Source organism: Triturus cristatus, chromosome 9 (genome assembly GCF_964204655.1).
Source record: "Triturus cristatus chromosome 9, aTriCri1.1, whole genome shotgun sequence".
In the NCBI taxonomy this organism is placed as follows: domain Eukaryota; kingdom Metazoa; phylum Chordata; class Amphibia; order Caudata; family Salamandridae; genus Triturus; species Triturus cristatus.
The window spans coordinates 1,148,678,292-1,148,701,425 of record NC_140592.1 but is presented as its reverse complement, the minus strand read 5'-3'; the positions used below and the strand labels follow the sequence as shown (position 1 = coordinate 1,148,701,425).

At 48.7% G+C, this 23,134-nt stretch overlaps 1 protein-coding gene and 1 pseudogene across 7 annotated transcripts in view; one reads left to right on the top strand and one right to left on the bottom strand.

The window, feature by feature from the left end:
* Nucleotides 1-23,134, bottom strand: part of CAPN3 (calpain 3) — a 496,647-nt gene that overhangs the window by 403,714 nt on the left and 69,799 nt on the right. The gene's annotated exons all lie outside the window — the stretch shown is intronic.
* On the top strand, nt 3,755-5,685 carry LOC146799526 (dihydropteridine reductase pseudogene; annotated as a pseudogene). The gene has a single exon (XR_014968933.1). The product of XR_014968933.1 is annotated as a dihydropteridine reductase pseudogene (transcript).

Sequence of the window (23,134 nt, the reverse complement as noted above, 5' to 3'; positions counted from 1 at the left end):
ATATATTAGATTATCGAACATAGAACTTGCTTTAGTGGTTTGTCATGTTTACAATTATGAATATTTTATAAACTTTGTGGTTTGGTGTTTCCCTCTTTGCTCTTTCTTTCTTTTTTAGTTATTGAAGATATTGGTTACACTATTACTTTTTGATTTGTATTCTTTGTCTTGTGCATAGTATGATTATGTTATGTATGAAATCATAATCTCATTACACTCACGAAGTCTGTTTTTGCTTAGATTTGATCTGTTTGTGAGCGTAAGCATTACTGGATGAGGTGGATTAAATATACAAATTGTTTGTGGTGTATGCTCACACCATATTTGCAGCCCTTTTTTCTATATGTGTATTTATGTATATTTCATTGTTGTATGTTTATATTAATATTGTGTTTGTATCAGTGTTGATTTTTTTGTGTGCTGCTATTTGTAAGTAAATGTTGTTTTCCGTATATGTTATTTATATATGTTGTACTGTTTTTTATTTGTTGTTATGTCGCTCGTTTCAGCCCTGAAGAAGTTCTTGTGTAGAACGAAACGCGTTGGCTGAGGTTTTATCACACTTTTTTGTACTACAAGAATAAAGGAAATATTAAGGACTTCATTTCGAACCTGGACTTTTTTTTGCTGGTGCACCTTCCTCTTTGGTTTCAAAATATAAGAACGAGCCACACCAGTTCAGCAAGTCAAAAACGCGCTTTACTCAGCATTCCAGGAATGACGCGTTTCGTCTAATGACTTCATCAAATGCCCAAAAGATTAGAAATGCTTGTAGTGTCCACCTTTTAAACCCAGCTGGCCTCGCTACGATTGGGTGAAGCCTTCTGGCAGGCGCCAGGGAGCGTCGTGAAAACTTGGCACTCCGAGTTTCCAAAAGGCAGTCATACATTGTAAGTACTCCTCCAAGTGGGCCGTGACTGCCTCCTCTCACCTTGCACCCAGATCTTTGTGGAAACAAGTGGCTAACTTGGAACATTCACCCCCCGCAGGGCACAGCTCGATCCTCAGAGTGTCACCTCAGTGCAGTCACGGTCTAAACAAATAGCAGGTCACAGCTGCGAGATGCGGTGGGTCGGCGGTATCCCCAGTCTATGAGGTAAGTCCAAAGAGTTATAAATATAACCAATCCCGTCAGTCATTAAACAAACAGGTGCCAACTCTGTGAGGATAGAACAAGAAAATTCATTTATTAACAAAAGAGAAGGCCACAACGCATTTCGACGGCAAGCCGCCTTTGTCACACCGCCGGGCTTAACTCCTATCAGGCATTAAGTATATGAGTCGTTCTAGAGGTTGTCACAGCAACTACGCTCATAATGAACATAAAAGAGTAAACTCAAAGCAATGTCCTGAGCAAATACTAGTTATCTAAAAAAATGAACAAAGATAACATTACAAGCACAACTTGTTGACAAAATATTTCTTTGACAAAATTGAAAATTGTAAAAAGCAAGAAAAACGGTAAAAGAAAAGAAGGCAGTTGTTGCAGAACAATGGATCTAAACAACAGACTATATGTATCACAATTCTCTTATGCATTTATCTCCACAATAGATTAGGCAATACCCCAAATGCCATAATTCCTTGCAAGTGCTCCAAGTAGAACAGTAGGAACAGATAGAGCCTATATATAAGCTAGGTAATAAATTTATAATCATGATTAGTACTTGTCATTGGACTGGTTACCTAACGAAAATAAGATACATATATCTAAATGGTGTGTAAATAATTCCACACAGCATTATGAGACTCAAGCCCTAGTGGTCCATGGAATCCAAAAGTTAGGTAAAAACGTGCTGCCCAAGAGGGCCTACAGTCCACCAACAGGATGTTATATACAAAAAAGGCACTCAGATATTCATAAACGACAGCAAATTCTGGGGTAGTGCATTCTAAAACGGCCACTATATAAATACCACAAAAATGAAAAAGGAAAGTCTACGGAAAAATGGAGAGCTGGGCGTGGTTTGGGACAAGCAGCGGAAATTTACAGGTGCGTGGAAAGAGCTTCATCCGCGTTCATGCCATGAGGGATCTTAGAGTTAAGAAGAATAATATAGCTGGATTCAAGTCTACGAAGTGCTAGCAATCTATTCCCCCCTCTAGCCCTCTAGGATTCCTAGGGACAGTATTCGATCACAAAATAGGAAAGATCACTAGCATTTCCTCCATGGCATATATATATATTACGCAGTGAAAGTAGCCACTGTGTAGTTATAAGTGATTCAGGGCTTCCATAGGAAGAGCGTTTTTTGTTTTGCTAATAACTTTGGCACCATTTCACAAATCTTCACAAAACTTTCCCCCAAACAATCATGCACCTCAGTTCCTTCTTGGAATGTTTTGGGAAGATCCATCAGACTGTTCAGAGAAATATGGGTGGTATCAAAACACTTTTTTCCCCATGCAATCTCAATAAGGAAAATTGAACAGCAATACAAAGAAAACAGCTGAAGAGAATTACACTATAGGAGGCAAAGGCAGCTCTTTACTCAGAAAGCATGCTTTTTTTTAGCTTGGTGTAAATCTGGTCAACTGTTTTAGAGAAATTAAGGTTTATAAAACAGTAATATCTGTTTCTGTGGGAGTCCTTGGGGAAACAACTGCAAAAATAGAATTCTGATTGGCTGGACCTGCGGGATATATGTGGGACCGAGCAATGTCAATGGCTACCCACAACAAAACAAAATATTGCGGCCGCCATTACAGGACCGGAGTCCTAAAAAATAATAATAATAATTCCTATTTGTAAAGCGCGAACATATCACCCTTAAGGGTTTCAAGGCGCTAGGGGCCGTCTGGGAGATTAAGAAAGCAACTACCCAGAGTCACATGATGCTGAACTGAGCTGCCAACGGCACCGGGGATCAAACCACGTGCCCTCCAGAGTCAGCTGCTCTGCCAGCTGCGCCACACCTCTTCCTTTACATTTAAAAAGGATATAAGGGGCAGGGTAGGGATACCCTCCCATCTAGCCCTCGGGAAGGATCTCTGGGCCCAAAATTAAAAAAAGTGGGTCTTCATGGTCCTACAACAGGCCCACGCAGAGATAATGCAGACCCCGTATGGTACCTTGGGATTCCTGAGGGAGTGCAGCAAGAACAAAAAAATAAATAAAAAGTGGGGTGGGCCTGTGGCCACTTTGCCGCCCACAGGGTGTTAGAAGCAGGGACTAGCCACGTCAGACATTACTTAATGTTAAAAAAACATATACATGTATTGAAAATAACACAAATGTTAAAGTGGAGCTATATGCAGGTCTTGTAATAATAAAAAAAAAACTACTGTTTTAAAACAAAAAAAAACACAACTGAAATTCACTAGCTATATTTGATGTATAACTTGCACCGCTAAGATGCACTGCTTATGACATCACTAATGACCAAAGAAACAGTAGTGTATATATGTACAGATATAGAGGAATCATCCCCTTTCTCTGTGCCACCATTTCCACCCTGGAAATTCATTACCGCCCTTACCAGAAGTGCACTGTGGAGTATTTCCAAAGTGGACTACTAAATGCATACTATATGCAAATTATAGATGAACGGACACAAACTGGGGTTTGTGGCCGTTTAGTTGACACCACCCAGAAATACCTACAAATCCTCCCTAACACAGAGCTTGCAACTGCTTAGATTCCACAAAAATGGCAGAATTTATATATTGTCAAATCCAATTTACAAGTGTAAATGGCCGCCATCGCAAATCAGTAAGGTGACATTACTCTCACACATTATTTTGCATGGGAGATAACCAGGAGACAGAATGGCAGCGGCAGAGGCTCAGAAAGTGCTTGTGTACGGTGGAAGAGGAGCTCTGGGATCTAAATGTGTGGACTATTTCCGATCGAGGAACTGGTGGGTTGCTTCCATCGACATGGTAGAAAATAAAGACGCCAGCGCGAATATCATTGTGAAAATGTCAGACTCGTTTACCGAGCAGACAGACCAGGTGACAGCAGATGTCGGGAACCTTCTAGGTGAGCAGAAGGTGGATGCCATCTTGTGCGTTGCAGGAGGATGGGCAGGTGGCTCCGCAAAGGCAAAATCCTTTTACAAGAACTGTGACCTGATGTGGAAACAGAGTGTATGGACGTCAGCAATCTCCAGTCACCTGGCCACAAAACATCTGAAAGAAGGAGGCTTGCTGACTCTGGCAGGAGCAAAAGCTGGATTAGCAGGAACCCCAGGTATGATTGCCTATGGAATGGCGAAAGCAACTGTACATCAGCTTTGCCAGAGCCTTGGTGGTGAGAGCAGTGGCATGCCAGCTGGATCTGCTGCTGTTACACTTCCTGGACGCCATTGGATTTTGTTGCTGAAACCTTTTTTGACTGGACCACAGGGAAGAACCGACCAAAATCCGGAAGTCTAATCCAGGTGATAACCACAGCTGGGAAGTCAGAGCTGGTTCCGGCACATCTTTAAACTACGACAGTCAAACTCAGACACGGCAAAACTTGAATCCTGATTTCTGTACCATGAATGTTGTGATGTATGTGGCTGCAGCTGCAGTGCGTCAACAAGTGCACCATCCAATCATGCTGAGTGGTTAACTCGTACTTCCTGGTAGCGCTGCCACGCACACGAGCTAAACCTCTTCCACTGCCTTATTTGTTTGCCATTGAGAGCTGTACACAAGTTCCTAAATCAGTTCCAAATAGCCTTTTATGAGACATATTCCATGTTCATGGAGTCTGCTCTTTAGAAACACGAATTTACAATGATTTGAAAAAAAATAAAAAAAATCCACTCTGTCAGTGGGTGACGGGAAGATGTGCCATCATTAAGCACAATCCTGTTTTCTGGGTTGGGATTTTTTGGACTTGTACAAATAAGTAAGCGTAGACATGTTTTGGACTTGTACAAATAATCAAGTGTAGAACGAAACACGCTTTTATTTCTGTAACCTGCACCCCTTTGTTTTCTTAGAGCCCATTTCATTTAGCAGGTCCATGGTTCCCACATTCATTATCTGGGAAATGGCAGGCAAGCCTTTGTGTGGAAGGGTATGTGAGAAGGGAGATGTGGCAAGAGATCACAGACATGGACGATGAAGAACTCACTGCGGTGGCTGGCGCCAGCACACAGCGGAAGATGCTTGGTGAGGAGAGCACATCGGAGGGTGGGAAGGTGGGGACCACTTGAGGTTTAAGGATAGTGAGAGGAGACCAATCACGAGACGCAACAGTAGAAAACAAGAGCCGATGCTGTGATCAAGCTGTTTAACGACAGGTCATTAGTACAGGGATGTCGAAACAATTATGTTCATCCAGTTTAATAGACTTAGGGTCATGATCTCAAGGCTACAGGACAATCACCTGTGTAAATTAGCACCGACAAGTGACCTTTGCAAGGATTTGTGAAGCCGTGCATGTGAAGCTACCTGTCCGTTTTGCTGAAATCTAATACATACGAGTCTTACTCTTAAATGTACACTGTGATCGCCACTGCTGCCTTTATGAAATCATTCAGCTGTGGCAGGAGAGTTTGCAGCTGCAGTACAATTGTGTGTATGATGCTGAGGTATCTTGCCAAATTGTTTGGTAAATGTTTCATTGTCTTTACTAATGTTTTTATGGAGTTACCACACCATGACATGGAACGGTACCACTTAAAAGTTGTAACTTTACAAGTGTTGTTTACTCAATAAACATGCATTTTGTTGCGTGTAATGTACCATGTGTTATAATGTTATCTGCATGTAAGCTGACCACTGGTGTGCAAAATCAGACGCCTTTAATTGGTCCAGGTTTCTAAAACCAACTGTAAATATCAGTGGTGGCTGGTAATTTTGGCAGGGAGGAGGGTGGGCAGGTCACACACGTACACATAAACACTCACTCGCTCATTCACACCCATGCATTCACAAACGATCACACGCAGTGGCGTAACGAAAGTTGAACGGATGAGATACTGCGCTTCCTCAAAGCGGTGTTCCTCAGGGAAGGCATACCCAGGATCATTATCAGCGACAATGGCCCCCAGTTCATCTCCGACAAGTGGGTCATGTTTGCGAACAGAAATGGTATACTACTTAGACACACCTCGATATACCACCCGTCCAGCAATGGACAAGTAGAGAGGTTCAACAGGGTGCTGATGGGCTCCATACAGGCGGCCATCACGAGGGGTAAAGACTGGGAGAAAGAAGTGCAAAGCACGATATGGGCGTACCGTATCACCCCCACCGGTACGGGGTACAGTCCCTTCCAGATCTTACGAGGAAGACAACCCTTCACCAGAGACAATGTGGCGTGGCAGGAGAAGACCATCACCAGCAAATGGTCTCCGGCGGTGGTGCAACACAACCTGGAGAAGGCACAACGCATCTATACGGAACACTACAACCGCCACAAGAGGGTAAAGGAGACGGCGTTGGAAAAAGGAGAGTGGGTCAGAGTGAAGCTGGCAGTCCTAAAGCGGAAGGGAGAAAGCAAGTACTCCCCACCCCTCAGAGTAGAAGAAGTGTACGACCGGGCAGCGTTGCTCAGCGACGGAAACGTGTGGTCTCATGAGCGCATGGCCAAATGCAATAAGATCTTACAATGGCCCCGAGAGGACACAGAAGGGGAAACCCCGACGGAAGGGCCGATAAGAGACACAGACTCGTCCGAAGGAGGCCGCAGAGAGAACATGAGCGGAGAGCAAGAGAGAGAGAGAGACAACCCAGGTGGAGGATCCTTGGGGGAAACCACCCGGGAAGATGGTGAGGTAAAAGAGAGAGAGGGCCAGGGCACTCCGAAAGGTACCGACGGAGGCCCGGTCGCAGAGGGAAGCCGAGAAGGATATTCCACTCCGGTAAGACACACCCGGGGGGGAAGAGCAGTGGTGAGACCATCCAGGTTTAGAGACTTTGAAATGGACTGACCACTAGGTCTGGGACATTGTGTTGTGTGGTATGAAAAGGGGGAGATATGTAGTGTCGCGGTCTAGTTGACGCGCGCACTACGTGAGGACGGCGATGTGCGTAGCGGCCATCTGGACGCTACTGCGCATGCGCGAGCGATAGCGCGCGAGTAGAGACGGCGATCGGAGCGTGTTGCCCGGCGCTCTCTCGGCAGAACAAGTTAAAGGAAGAATAAAGGCTTCTGCATAATCCTGAGTGCCTCCTGAGAGTTATTGGGGGAAATCCATTGATAGCCTAAGCACCTAGCATCATTACAGAAGGGGCCCCCCTGCAAGGTACACAGAGGGGCCCCGCTCCGGATTTAATCCGGAGCTCTCTGGTATGAGTACAGTGCTGAGGGGGCCCCCTGCAGCTCGGGGGGCCCCCGCACTGCAGGGGATGCGGGGGCCTGTGTTACGCCCCTGCTCACACGCACGCACACACACTCACACACAACGACCCCCAATTTGGAACACTCACTTACAACAAATTCAGACATTTATACATACAAGCATCAAAGATACAAAAACATAAAACTTACCTGACTTTGAGGTCGCAGGAGGTTTGGGACCGCTGCCTTCCTTCCTTAGCAGACCATAGGTAAGCCAACGAGGGAAGGTAGCAGCCTCTTACTCGTCACAGAGTGGGATGAGGTCAGTGACACTTCTGACATTACCCCACTCTGTGACGAGTTGTCACTGATTGACACTCGGCCCTTCACGGCTTAAAACTGAATCGCATTGGCCCCAGGCAATCAGTGACTCTACCCCTCTTCCTGAGGGAAGGTCCTCAAGGGACGTTTGCAAGCCGCATGAGGTAACGCCCACAGGGCTGAGAAATCTTCTGCCTGGCAAAGTTCAGCTCTGGCAGCCAGGAGCCTGCACACTTAGCGCATGTCTAGCTCTGACTGCTTGAACTGAAAAAAAAACAGAGTGTCTGTCAGGCTGACCTTGGCTCAGCTTGACAAGACACCCTTCTTCTATGGAAAAAGGTGAGGGGGCGTGGCCCTTTGCACCTATGGATGGGCCGCGGCTAGTAAATATGCAAAATGTTTGAGGCTCATTCTAAGAAAACCATTTCGAATCACTTTCCAATTATCCATTGGTATTCAGCACTTCACTGCTGCCTAGCTGGGTTTGAACTGTATAGATACAAACACAAGCATGAGCTGACCAAGAAAGATGGCAAGTTCAAAACATGCCTTTATTCCCCATGACCATCTACCGAAAGCACGAAAAACTAATACTCCTCTCAACCCCCACCCCACGCCTTTATTTGCTACCTCGAAGCCTTCAGACCAAATTCAAATATCAAAGGGCATTTAACTTAGCGCTACATTCACAGGATCAAAACAAGCAACTTTATCCCACCCCCGCTGCGAGGAATCTTCCAGCCCATCCGGCTTGGCATCAAAACCAGATGCCACGAACAAACCTTGGCAAAGTCAGGGCTGTGCTCTCTTGGTCGCCGCCTTATGCGGTAGTGTCAGTCTCTGGGTATTGCACAGTTTTGAGACAAAATCTGAGCATTTGTACACTGCACCTGACAATACCGCGGTATTCACTTTTTGACAAAATATGGGCACTCAGAAATGACGTTTTATGCAAGGACGTAGCTATAAATGGCTTAGTAGGTGCAGTGGCCCACGGGTTAGGAGCCAACTTCAGCCCAATTATAATAGTCTTTTTATGTTCAGCGGGAACTAGGGCGCTAGAATGCTTTGACGTTCTGACTAAACGTCCGAGTCATACATTCATGGCAAAGTCTGAAATCCAAGCATCGTTGATTTAGGTCTTGCAAACATAGGTATATTTTGGGGAATTCACAAAGAAACCATGGGATCTGTGTGGTATTCTATGCAAGCTGCACAGTTATACATTTATTCTCACAGCGAGCTCCTGAGAACTGTTCTCATGGTGAGCAATTTGCTGGACTACACCTGGTGGAAATGTGCAATTGGGCACTTATTTTTGGCTTTTTTTCTTCAGACTGAAAATATTCTTGCCTATAGAGAAACTCACGGGTGCATTACCTCATAGGTGATGTCCTCAAGCCATCTGTTAAAAAGCACTGGCAAAGCCAATAGGTCTCGCCAATTCAAGAGCTGTTGGTGTGGTCAATGTTAAGATCCTTTAGCCATGTTGAATAGCAGCACATCTGCTGTTCAGCATGGCTGAAAATGAAGTAAACAAGCATTTGCAATGCAATAGTTCTCGCATTACTGAAAGTTTGAGATATTGGCATTGCAAATAATAATGCAACACCAATAGCTCATACTTTCAGTAATGCCAGACCTAGTGGATTGCAAATGCTTGCGTAGTAAGCAGCATTGTATGTCTCAGGGCAGTACCCCAAGCTGCTCCTAGAGGTCCCTAGTGAGCAAGGCACCAGCCCTGCATATCTAGGTGCAGTACCGAAAGCTGCTCCTAAAGGTCCCTAGTGAGCAAGGCACTACCTTTACAGGTCTACAAAGTTTGAGTTATTGGCATTATAAATGGCAATGTTTTTGTTAACTAGCCATACTGCAGGGTTCAGTACCATATGTGGCTAAAAGGGGATCTCTTTTGGTCACATATGGTACTGCACCCTGCAGAAGATATGGTAAATCCACCCTACCTGTAATGCATTGCATGCAAGACAGTACTACGAGTACATTAAAATAGCTATGTCCATATATACAATTAGTAGCTTTGAAATGTGACAAAAGAATGATTACATTAATTTCGGATTAGGTCATACTCTGCGTGGAGCTGATGAAGGGAAATTTATAGACGGTCTCTTATAAATGTGAGATGATCTAGTGAATTAAGTAACCTCTGCATGCCAAGCTTAGGACCAAGTGTGTGTCCTGCCTGGAGTCTTTAAAGAAAATAGTGCCTTGAGGCTGTAATTAAAACTTAGGGAGTAACAACACATGTAACAGGGGGTGTCCTCATGGGAAGTTACGGGAAGAGACAAGGCGGTACTAAGGAGGGACTACTAAGCCTATTGACCAATGAAAAGCCACCATTTACGGCGTGGCTTGGTGGGCCAGTAGGGCGGACGTGAGCTGAGCGCGCTCCTTCCAGCCCCACCATAATCCTTAATTTATCCTGCCTCTCTGGTCCCACATGTGGTCCCTGGTCGATCTCGCCACTGTCGACTGTTGAGGGCTGCCCTCGGAGCCGGTTTTTGGCGCTGCAGACGGTCTATCGCCGGCGGTGCGGTGACCGACGGCATCTGCGGCCTGTCTGCGACGCGGCCTCATCCTGAGCCGCGGAGTCGCGTAGCTGCCTGACGTGTTGCCCGGCCGCCGCCACGGCGACAGTGGAGATGTGCCTTGTATGGGCGACGATGCGGGCTTCAGCAGAGATGTGCTGAGCGGGGCACACCCTCCTCTGTTGGCGGCCCTTCCGACCCCCCGCGGGGTTGCAGACATAGTCGGCGGCTTGGTCGAGCCGCGGTGTGAGGCAAGCGGAGGAGCTGGGAGCCCGCCATCTTGGGGCCGCGAATTCGTCCTGGCGGCGTCCCGTGGGGCTTCTAGTGTGCGGAGAGACTGCCGGAGCTTCCCCAGTTTGGGCTCGAAGTAAGTAGGTGCCTGCCCCATCATCTCCCCCCCTCCCTGCTCAGAGGATTGGTGCCCACTGGGGGTCCGGTGGTCTTATTGGGCCACGCGGGGGGGGAGTTGCAGTTGTCTGGTGACCCAGCGTATGGGACATTAATAAGAGGAGGACCCTGAGCATGCTGTCTAGCCTCTCGACCGGCTATCGTCCGGATGGTGCAAGGGACCTGATTGGGGGCAAATATCTGGCACGACTGGCCGCTATCTTGGGGTCGTGAGCTTGTCCTGGAGGCGACCCGTGGGGCCCCCGGTCGAGGGAGGGACCCCGGGACCGCCAGAGCCTCTCCATCTTGGGCTCTCAGTGAGAGCGCAGCTGCGCTGACTGCCCTTATCATATCTCTCCCCCCCCACTTGGAGTGTTGGTGCCCACTGGGGGTCCGGCGGTCTTGTCGGGCCACGTGGGGGGAGCCTGCAGCCGTCTGGTGACCCAGAGTGCGCGGCATTAAGGTGGGCTCCCGGGGTTTGAGTGGCCCACTGGGCTCCCCCGGTTGGCCTCCGCAGAATTTCTAGGTATCCCGACCAGCTATAGGCCGGATGGTGCAGGAGACCTAATTGGGGGCGGATATCCGGCACGGCTGGGGGGGACATACCTGGAAATTCGGCGGCCGAATCGGGTCGCGGTGGGGAGTAGCCCCCCGGGTCCATCGCTGGGGCCCCAGTGTCCCTCTTCTCTCTCCCCCCCTAACCCCCCCACCCTCCCGAAACTATTCAGAGGAGGTGTCAGCAGGGATTCGGCGGTCGTATCGGGCCGCAGGGCGGGTGCCACGCATCAGGGGTGCCGCCTGGGGCTCCAATGGGTCAACTGGACCGGGGGAGGCCTGTGGGGTGACCTGCCTTCACCTAGACGCCATCGGGTGTGGGACCCCAACCTCCGTGGGAGAGACAGCATATTCGCCCCCTGAAGGTTTCCCAGCCGGGGTTGGGGACAGCGATTGAGCAACTATGACTAGAGACAAGCCAGGTGGCGGCTCGACTAAACAGAGCACAATGGACAGGTTCACGGGCCAGGGGGCCCCGGCAGCGCTGCCCAGGGCGTCGCAACATGCTGTACCTGACAATGCGGCCCCTCTTGGCCGCCATTACTCAATCCAGAGACACCCTGGAGGCCAAGATCGGGGCGGTCGGCTCCGATGTGATGCTCCTGCGCCAGGACTTGAGGAATGCGGTTGCCCGCATCACGGAGACGGAGTCGAGAATTTCGGGCGTGGAAGATGTGGTCGCGATGCTGCAACAGAAAGAATCGTCCCTCGAAACTGCACAACGGGGCCTGGCATCGAGAGTAGAGGATGCGGCGGGGAGGGCACGGCGCAATAACCTGCGCTTTGGTTGGTTTCTCGGAAGACTGCGAAAAGGGGAATATGGAGCGATTCCTTACGGACTGGCTTGGGGGCTGGGTCCCCCCTGGGGAACTGTCGGCTTGCTTTGTGATGGAGTGTGCTCATAGGGCCTTGATGTAGAAGCCCCCTCCGGGGGCCCGACCGAGGCCTATCATCGCCAAGCTCCTTAATTACCACGTCAGAGACACGATCCTGAAATAGGCCCGGGCTAGGGAACCACTGTTGCGTGACAACTCACGTATTTTAATCTTTCCAAACTACACTAAGCTAGTACAGCAGTGGCGACCGTCGTTCATAGCCACTAAGGCCCGCCTCCGTGAACTTAAGTTCCCCTACGTTTTGCTCCATCCGGCCAGGTTGCGTGTAGTGTATCGGTCCCGCACCCACTTCTTTGATACACCAGAGGAGGTCTTCCACTGAACGGACGAAACTGTGCGCCTGCGTCCTCACTATCCCCCGGGAAGGGAATCTGACTCTTCTTTGGGCAGGCTTGCCCGGAGTCAGCACAGGCAGAAGGGGAGAGGGGGTAAGCGCTCGAAGTCTAGGCGTCGCTCGCAGTCAGCGGGTGCAATGGCCCGGGAGGGGTCTGTTTCATTGCCACGTGTATCGGCGGACTGAACCAGGATGACATTGTACTTTTCCGAATCTGAACATTCCTTATAGACCGGAGAAGCGCGCGTACTGGCCGGTCTCTCCGTGGGGCTCCACAGAAGGAGAGGAGGCCAATAGATAATGGGCTGTGTTTTAAGGATCCATTGGCCGGTGAGCGGTGGGACCTCCCGTTGGGGCCAGCCTGCTCTGCCTGTCGCGACAGGTACTTCACTGTTTTGGAGGTAAAGGGTGGGGGGAGAGGGGTGTTGTTGGGTGGAGTTTTTGAGGGCGGATTTTGTGGTTGTTGCACGGTCTACTGGGGCTCTGGACTCTGAGGTGTTATGCGTAAGTTTACAGATGCTGCCATTGTATTGTATAGGACCTGCACGGCATAGGAATGTCGATTAATACATGTGAGGCCTCAGGTCTTATTAGAGCCCTTAGCTGAATGTTAGAGGGGCACTCGACAAGATCAAACGGGGGGCCATCCTGAAGTCGGCCAAGCGCGCTCGCGTAGATGTACTGTTATTGCAGGAGACCCACCTCGTGGGGACTAAGGCGTTATATTTCCAGCGCTTTGGCTTTACACAGGTCTTTCGCTCTGGATTTGTGAGGGGCTCCAGAGGGGTTGCTATCTTAATACACCATAGAGTTGCATACAGACATGTCAAGACTTGGGGGGGATAGTCAGGGCAGGTATGTGTTTGTGCAGGGCATGGTGGGTGGTGAGATCTTGGTTCTGGGGAGTGTCTATGCCCCTCCGCCCCTTTCCTGGGGGCTGGCAGAAAAGATCATGACCTTGTGGGTAGATATACCGGAGGGCTTGGCAGTGGTTGGAGGGGACTGGAATGATGTGATGGATGTGGCCCGGGATAGGCGGAGGTCGGGGGGTCTGTCTGAGGCTGCCACCCTACCAAATTATACTCCCTAGTGATGAGTCTCGATTGGATCGACCCCTGGCGCAAGATACATGGTAGCACACATGGCTACACGTATCTCTTGGCAGTTCATGGTTCTTTTTCCCGCCTGGACTATCTGTTTGTTCCACGGGTCTTCGTCAGCAGGGTGGTGGCGGCGGATATCCTCCCACGGGGACTTTCCGATCACTCACCGGTGGCACTTATCATACGAGCAGGGGGGGCCTGTGGACCGTTCCGATGGCACTTATCCATCTGGAACCTCCAGAAGAAGGACTATTGTGAACGTCTGGAGGATGCCATTGATCAATATTTGGCTATCAACTTGGGGTCGGTCTCAGGGGTCGGGACTCTTTGGGAGGCTTTGAAGCCCACCACTCGGGGGGTAGACATCTCCTTTTGCGCTGCCGCCCGACGACTGCGTAGAGAGGCCCTGGTCCGGGCGGAAGCTACTCTTCTCGAGTTGGAGACGCACGGCGGGGAAGAGGGGGGGCAGCTGGCTCGGCATCAATTATTGTTAGCGCAGCAGGAATTACTCACATATCCTCTTAGACGAGGCTTGCCAGGCGTGGTTGGCTACCCGGAGTAGGATCTACCAATGGCGACAAATGTAGTAAAATGTTACATCGACTGTGCCAGGGTTCGCTTCGCCCCCAGGTCCTCCCGGGTGTTCTGGGGCTGGATGGGCTCACTTTGTCTGGCGCGTCGGCTATTGCTCATAGTTTTGCAGAGTATTACGCTCAATTATATGCTCCCACGTAGTGCCTCGTGCTGGAAGTCATAGACCGCCTTTTGGCGGATTACCACCGAAGGCCTTGCCGGATGCAGTTAGGGAAGAACTGGAGGGTCCACTTACTGAGGAGGAGCTGGGGCGGCCCTAGGAGAGCTGAACACAGGCAGGGTGCCGGGCCCTAATGGCTTTCCGTGCAAATTTTTCAAAAAATATTTTATGCAGTTGGGGCCCCACTTCCGTGGGGTGGTGGGGGAGGCCAGGGACCAGGGGTGTCTGCCCAGCGACTGGAGACATGCGGAAATAGTGGTCTTTCATAAGCACGGTAGACCGCCGGAACAGCACGCATCATATCGCTCTATTTCCCTCCTGAACGTGGAGGCCAAGATATTAGCTAAGGCATTGGCGAACCGCCTCCGCCCCCACATAACTTTACTGGTACATCCAGACCAGGCCAGGTTTATGCCCCTGCGTGCAACGCGCCATAATATTAGGCGAGCACATGTGGCTGTCGCGACGGTTCAGGGGCTGGGGGAACGGGCAGCGCTCCTGTTTGCGGACATGGATAGGGCATTTAACTCCTTGAGTTGGGTATATCTATTTGCGCTCATGCGGCGGCTGAACCTCAGACCGCGTTTCCTGTCCTACTTGACCCTGTTGTATACTGACTTAACGGCATCAGTGCGGGCGAGGGCTTCGTCTCCTCTACATTCCTCATCGAACGGTGTACCAGGCAAGGGTGTCCGCTGTCCCCATATCTTTTCGCTCTAGCAATGAAACCCTTGGCTGCCTGGGTGCGGATAGACGCACAGGTGTCTGGTTTCGAATGGGCACATGGTCTCTCCGATCGAATCACCCTATGTGTGGATGATGTTTTGTTTTTTCTTACTAACCTGGAACGAACGGCCCCCCGGTTGTTGCATATCATACAGATCTTTGGGGAAACATCAGGTCTGTATATGAACCCTCGGAAATCCACCCTGTGGGTACTGGGAAGTCCCCCACCACGGCTTGGGAGCGGAACCTAGCTCCTGTATGGGAGCGGGTTCAGGAGGATATGAAGACCTGGTCCCACATGCCCTTGTCCATCTATGGCCGGTTGTGAGAAAGTGCCATCTTACTTGCATGGTATGCCCCCACTTTTTGCTGAATTGCTGAATGTACTTTGACTGAGTGTGCCCTGGACTCTTGCCAATCAGGTGCCCAGGGCCTATGTTCCTATCCTAAAATCTAAAACCCAAATTGGCAAACCCTGGCCACATGTCAGCCCCTGGTAAATGGTACCCAGGGCCTTGTGACCAGGGAAGGCCTCTAAGGGCTGCAGCACTTATTGTGCCCCCCTTAGAGGCCCTGTACCCTAACACAAACACACTACCCTTGTAGGCTGAGTGTCTGGGTACAGGACAAAACAGAGAGTCGACATGGCACACATCCCTGTGTGCCATACCCACAATATACACTGCCCTGGCATACAACAGCCACCCCTCTAGCTGGGTGCCCTATGCCAGTGGTGTGGGCACAGGAGCATGAGCCCTGAGCCCCTGCAGTACCCAGGTCCATTCCTGGGCACTGTAAGTGCAGTGCTGCCATTTAAGAGTATAAGGTGCGGGGAGATCGTCAACACGAACTCCACAGCACCATGATGACTTCACTGAAGACTGAGGAGTTTGGTATCAAACTCCTCAGCACATTAAATCCGCACTGATGCCAGTGCAGGATTTAATGTACAATGCACGGCAGAGGGCATCTTAGAGATGCCCCCTGAACCTAACCTACAATCCATGTCTGGTCTGAGGGGCTGCCTAGGCTGCTACACAGCAGACATGTTGCTGGACCCCTGGGTAGAGAGCCATCCGCTCTCCTGGGCCTGCAACAATGCACATCCTGGGCGAGGTGTTAGGTCTCCTCCCCAGGATGGGCAAGGGGAAGCTTCAAAGGCATGCCGCCTTTGTGAGCTTCTCCAGGCCACTTGCTGCACCCAGCAACTGGCCCCTACCGGTTCTCAACCCCCACTCTGACGGGAAGACTGACCGGAAACCCCAAGGAAGGACAGGGGGTGTGCCAGCCTCTGCCAACCCCACCCCTCAGGTGGGGGAGGCGAGGTGAAGCTCGTCCCCAGGCTCTCGCCATCTTGAAGATGGGAAGCCCTGCCCAATCAGAACTAGGCCACTGCCCCCCTCCCACAGGAGAGTGGCAGGATAGGGGGTGTACCCACCCCAGGGCAGGGACCCAGTGGTCCCTACCCTTTACCTACCTGTAACGCCTCTAAATTTAGTATTTAGGGGCACCCTGAACCTTCCTTCCTTAAGATTTCAGATTCCGAAACAGCAAAGAAGATCAAGAAGAAAGAAGACCTGTCGTGCAGCTGCTAAGAAGAGGAAGACACCAACTGCTTTGGCCCCTGCCCTACCGGCCCGTCGACGCTCGAACCTGCTAAATCCCGGCACCTCCTGTGGCCAGCAACCTCACAAACCCCGAAGGACCTGACTACCTTGTGACTCTGAGCATCTGGGACTCCCACGAGCAGTGGCTCTGCTCAAAGCAAGTATCTAACCCCTGGCATCAGCCAGGAACCGTGAACCCTGCACACTCTACACCCACCAAGCCTGGCCTGTGCTGGAGTGGACAAAGACCCAGAGGACGTCCCCCCGGCGACATTGACCCCGAATCCGGCACCCAAGGACCCACCTCGACGCTCCTGACTACGCCAGCAGCTTTAGAACCAGGGACCCCCCCATCCGCGATCAACAGAGTGTAAGATTTCCCGACACCAAAAGGCACCCCTACACACGGTGCCCTGCGGTCCCCTGTGCCCGACTCCTGGGTACCTACCTATCCTCCAACTACCCAATTTACCTCTCAAAGTGGTGGTCACACCTGAAGAATCTTCGTCCCCGAGCTTGCAGCCTTTGTTCGTCCTTGAGCTTTTCCATTGCAATCCATTGAGCGCCCGAAGGCTCAAAAGGACCCTGCACCCAGCTGCCCGAGTGGCCCTGGCAATGCAACTTCTACTCCTACCTACTTCCCCATTCGCCCTGAGCAAGTGACCAGGAGCCCAGCTCCCACAGCCGCGTGGCCTGCTAGTCAGCAGCCACCAACCAAGGCCCCCCTGCCTCCCATAGGATAACATTGGGCCTAACTCCCTCTGCACCCGGCTGCCCTTGAGCCGCTGAGGGTGTAACAACTGTACTTACCTGACCCTAGGAGACCCCTGAGTCTGCCAGTCGAGTACTTACCCAAAAGCAGATAACTCACTTTTCTTCCATAGAGTAACATTGACTGGTTTCTTCTGAAATTTCTTCTAAGTGTGGAGTTTCTAAACTTTAAAATATTCACTTAAAATCAACCGAGTAACGAAAACGGAAATACTCACCTGCTATTAGGAGAGATCCCAGTGCTGGATCTTGGTGCCCAGCACTGACCCTGAAAAGTACTTACCACTAACTCAATTTTCTTCTATAGGGAATCATTGACTGTTTTTCTGTGAAATGTCTTCTAAGTGTCGATTTTGCAAACTTATAAATATTCCTTAAAATCGCCTGTATAACTTAAATGCAGTTTCTCAACTGCTTACAGGTGGTACACTAGTGCTGGATCAAGGATCCAACACTGACCTAGAAAAAGTAACCATAACCCCACTTACCTGCAAAGTGAATTTCCTTCCATAGGATAACATTGGTAATTTGATCAGAAAAAGTTTCTAAGTGTCAACTTTTAAAATGCCAAAGTATTGCTTAAAAATCACAACAGTAACTAAAACGTATTTACTCACTGGTTTCCAAGAACTGTCCCAGGACTGAATATAGGATCCATTCCTGGAGTTAGAGAAGTAATCCTGAAAGTAATCAATTGCATATAACTTAAAATTCCCATTGAACTCAATGTATTATTGTGTTTGAAATTGTGTTGCCTATTGCAACAAACTGTAACTATTACATTCCAAGTCAATTGTCTTTTGCAAAGTATTTAACTAAAGCATCTCATTCTGAGAAAGTATATTTTGCGACCTATTGTTGGTTCTAAAATAAAACAACCATATATTTGTATATATAAACCATTGGCCTAGAGTTCAGTTCTTGAGTGTGTGAGATCATTTGCTGACTGAGTGTGTACAACAAATGCTTTACACTGTCCTCTGATATTGCCTTACTGCTCGACCAAGCTATCACTTTAGAAAGTAAGGTTATATCTAACTTTAGCCTCTGCCAAACCTCTGGGGACTGTGGACTCTATACACACTGTACCTATTAGGGAACAGTATATATAGAGCCACTTTCCTACAAATGGTAGCGCTCCCGCGATTGTTGTATCAATTGCAGAACCATCCCTACCCGATTCCCCCACGGTGGTTTCGGTAGGTGAATTCTGCCCTGGGACAGTTTCTTTAGAATGGCGGCACAGTGAGGGTGGCGATCCGGACGTGTTTGCTATCCACGTATTGCGGGGGGCTGGCAACCACCAATATCTGGTCTTATTATATAGCTTCTCATCTGCTTGCTTGTCTTAAACGAGTGGTGGTATGGGGACAGAGCGGACCCGGCATATGCAGTAGAGCGGTGCTCAATGGGGGACCGGTCCCTCCATACTCTTCTTTACTCTGCTCCGTTGAGGCGTCCCCTTCCATCTGCCACGCAGATTGTTTTTCAGCTCTAGCGGCAGGCATTACGGAGGATGGGCTGGTGGAATAAATTGACTCGGGAGACCCCATTATGGCACAATGGCCGCTTTCCGCAATTGCGGAATCTCCCTGGGTTTCGCGCCCGGGACTACATTGGGATATCTACTCTGGGGGATGTTATGCGGAGCACAATTTTAAAATCCTCTCAAGACATCCAAAAGGATTACCAGATGCCGAAGACACAATTCTTTAAATATCTGCATTTTCGGCATGCTATCTCCCCCAGCTTAGAGGGCTAGGACTCCCTGCCGGAATTCAGCCCAGTAGAGGCTAAGATATTTATGGGGGACCTGCTGGATCATAAGATCTCTAAAATCTATCAGTCCCTAGTCACGCACTGTTCACCCTCGTTGCAGCGGTTGCGGGCGGCCTGGGAGGGAGATGTGGGTCAATTGGAGGAAGAGGACTGGACGGAAGCCTTGGCTTCCCCGCGAAGGGCGGCTATTGCGATGAGTTTGCGGTTGATTCAATTTGAATACCTCCACCGGGTCTACTTTACCAGGGTTAGGCTCTGGAGGGCGGGCTTGGTGGCCTCTCCAGTGTGCCTCCATTGTGGACACGAGGAGGAGACTCTGTTACACACCATATGGCACTGCACTGCACTTGCACGATTTTGAAGGGGATTTCTGGCTTGTCTCTCTGAGGTATTGGGATGGGAACTTCCTAGCTCGCCGAAGCTTGTCCTCCTTCATGTGATGGAAGGGATCGGGAGCAATATCTATAAGCGACATCTCATGTTCCTAGGTTTTACGTTAGCGAAGAGGGATATAGCTAGAGCCTGGAAGGTGGTCGTTGCACCCTCAGTTTCAATTTGGAAGAATGGGCTGGACTTCTGTATGGGCCTCGAACTCCCCATCTTTGAGGATAGAGGGTGCGCCCGGATACACTATAAGATCTGGAGGTGCTAGGCAGATTATCGGGGTCTTGAACTTGAGCCGCCGTGGGGGGGCCAGGGCCGAGACCCAGAGTAGCCTGTTGGCCTCTCCCGTACCTTACGTTCCTTCCCTGTGCTGTTCGCAGTTCCTTGGTGGGAAATGGTATTGTGAAAGTCAATCTCTTGTGTAGATCAATGGCAGTTCGGGTCTATGATATATTGTTCCGGAATAAGGAGACGGTGCGTTGGGGGAGGAGAGGGAGAAGGGTATGTTGGTGGTTATGCAGGGGTTGATTTTATTTGTATTGCCTTTCATATTTTTTTGTTTAGAAGTGTGCAAAATTGTCAAGGTCGATTTTTGTATCTTATATACGGCAGTTGTCTATGGGACTCAGGGATCTGCATTGTATAAAATCTATTCTTAAAACAAAAAGCCACCATTTACAAAGGAGAGGGACAGGAGCCAATTCAAAAGATGGGCGGAAAGTGGGCGGAGCTTTATGCCCATATCCTGAATACAGCATATCTCGAAGAGACAGCACAAGTGCTGCCTAGGAGAGACCTAAAAAGCATGAAGCCTGAGCCTGTAGACGTGTAGAATGGCTGTAGGTGTGAGTGTGAATGATAAAGGTCCGTAATAATGTTTTGATTGCAAAATCATTACAACAAATAAAAAGATCATGCCAATTTTAAAATGCATTCCAGAGTATTCAGCAAGAAACCACCTTTATTGTTTTTTGCAGTTTTATACAGCGCAAACTGGAGGTATTGGAGCGCTGTACATGAGGAACCAGTTGCATTCATTCATTCTTAGGAATGATGAAAAAGATTAGCCCAGAATCACAGGATGTTGAGCCGAGACTCAAACGTGGTTCCCCAGTTTCAAAGTCGGTCGCTCAAGTAATTACGCCATATCATCTCCCAGTGTTTACAAAAGGAAGCATAACAAAACAGTGATGAAAAAGGCTATTAACAATTTAGAGGTCAAGCTTTTCCACTGCACATGCTGGGTGAAAATAACAAGCATTGGCATAGCCAATAGGTCTCGCTTTTGGGACCTTATAAGTATTTAGTTATGCATCACAATATCCTTGGTGCAATAACGTTACTGTAGCATGGCTAAAAGCGTATAAGGGCTCAAATGTGAGACCTATTGGCTATGCCAATGCTTTTTTTTAGAGGGCTGGCATGCATTTTTAAATGTAGGCTAGTAAGAAAGGTGCCAAGCCGAGGGGCAAGGACTATATAGAAATAAGTTAGTAAGAGAGGTTAGTTATAATGAGATAGCACAAATAGAAAGGTGAAGCACAGAATGACAGGTGTTTTTAATCAAAGTAGCGAGGCAGAGAGGCAGATAGAGCCGGTGGGATTAAAATTCGAAAGTTATGAGAAGTAAAGAGAAAAGAGGTGAAGATGACGTAGAGAGATGAGTGTAGAATGTAGAATTTGGGAGAGAGAGATAGAGGCAAGACCGATGTATTAAACGAGTGAGATGTAAGCAGAGATTGAACGGTAATAGTGAATGAGATAGAAAGAGATGAAAGCAATGGTCGTGATAGAGTGTAAGAGGTAGAGAGAGTATTGTAGAGATAAACTAATAAAATAATGAGAAAGGTGACATTAATAATAAGCGATACCTGGTAGTCCAATTGTTGTGGTAAATTGAGAGGCTAGATAGTGTTTGTGAGGTGGGGAAGATAGAGATGAGGCAGTGAGTTGAGAGGCAGAGAGAGAATTGAAAGAGAATGGTGATTTAGAAAGAGGCATGCAAGAGTTAGTTAAAGGTAATGTACAGATGTTAAAAATGTTTGCAATAAATGGTAGAAAGTGTAATAGAAAGAGAGATGAAATTAAGAGGGAGGTGAAGTAAATGTAAGAGAAATGATGTGGGATGAGATGCGGAGAGAGAGGAGAGAGAGGAGAGAAGAGAGAGAAGAGAGAGGAGAGAGAGAGGAGATAGAGGGGAGATAGAGTGGAGATAGAGGGGAGATAGAGGGGAGATAGAGGGGAGATAGAGGGGAGAGAGAGAGGAGAGAGAGGAGAGCAAAGAAAGAGAAGAAGAGAGAGGGAAAGAGAGTGAGGGAAAGAGCGTAAGGGAAAGAGGGAGAGGGTGAGGGAGTGTGAAAGAGAGAGAGGGAAAGAGGGAGAGAGATGCAGAGTATGAGGGAGAGTGAGGGAGATTTGAGGAGAAGATAGGGGCAGAGAGCTGATTGAGAGTTAGAGATCTAGAGTTAGGTTCGCAGTGAGGTTGTAAATTGAGTTTTTGAGAAGTAAGTGCAGTGGTGCACTGAGGTTTATTGAAAGAGAGGTGTGACGTACAGAGATTTTTTAAGGCTAGAGCAATAGTGTGGTAGGTTCTTAGCCATGTATAAATATATTTCTAAAAATTGAGTGTTTAAGTAAAGGAATGAGATATGGGACATAAAGGTGGATTAGGGTTTTAGAAAGAAATGTATTTGTTGGTATAGAGAAGTGACAGTTATTTACAGAGTGTTGTATGTTGAGATGTAAGTTAGATAGAATTGCAGGGATTTTTTTTTCTGGTCAGGTATATTCCCCTTGTGTGTAAATACCAAAGAATTATTTTCCTTAAAATAAATTAACTCTTAAATCTGCTGTAATCCATAAGCTAATGCAAACACTGTACAATGCTGAGATGAGCCCACCATAGTCTCGTTAAAATTAGACCCAGCTAACAATACTGTTTAAGGTAGTTTTGTTTAAAAAGTAATTTTTTTTATGGTTCGGTTGTATTGGAGTTGAGCGTAAAGTGACTCAGCTCAGAGGGGAAACAACAAGTAAGGAGGATGTCTCCGTGTGCTTTGTGCTTGGCTGGCGCTGCGGGGCGCCTCGGGCATGTTTACTGCAACACATGGGAATGCAAAGGGAGGGGGAGAAGGGAGGGGGGAGATGCGAGCAGAGGTGACAAGAAGGGCTGGGCGAGAAGGGAGGGGGAGGGGAGAATGCGAGGAGCAGAGGAGCCTGAATACAAGTGACGAAAAAAGAGGAGGAGAAGGGAGGAGGGAGATGCGAGCAGAGCATCAAAGGGCTGAGCGAGAAGGGAGGGGGGAATGTGGGGAGCAGCTGTGCACGTGCACGCCATCGTGCACTCAAGCTTGTAGCCAGCAAAACCATGTGGGTAGCACTTTGAAAACCCACCTACTAAATGTCTCGAAGAGACAGCATGCGCTGTCTCAGCGAGACCTAATAAAAATGGGTGGTGGAAAGCGAAAAACATTGCAAATATATTAAACAACCCAGGATTTGCCCAGAATCACAGGATGTTGAGCCTGTCGCTGAGACTCAAATCCAGTTCCCCAACTTCAAAGTTGGCCGATCGCGCATTTATGCCACATCTTCCCCCATTGCTTATAAAAGGAAGCATAGGGGAACAGTAGAGAGGAAAACTTTTAACAAACTCCGAGGCAAGCTTTTCCACTGTTCACATTTAGAAAAAATCCCATAAACAAAACATGTAGCTTTGTAATCCTTGGTGAAAGTTTAAATTGTTGATG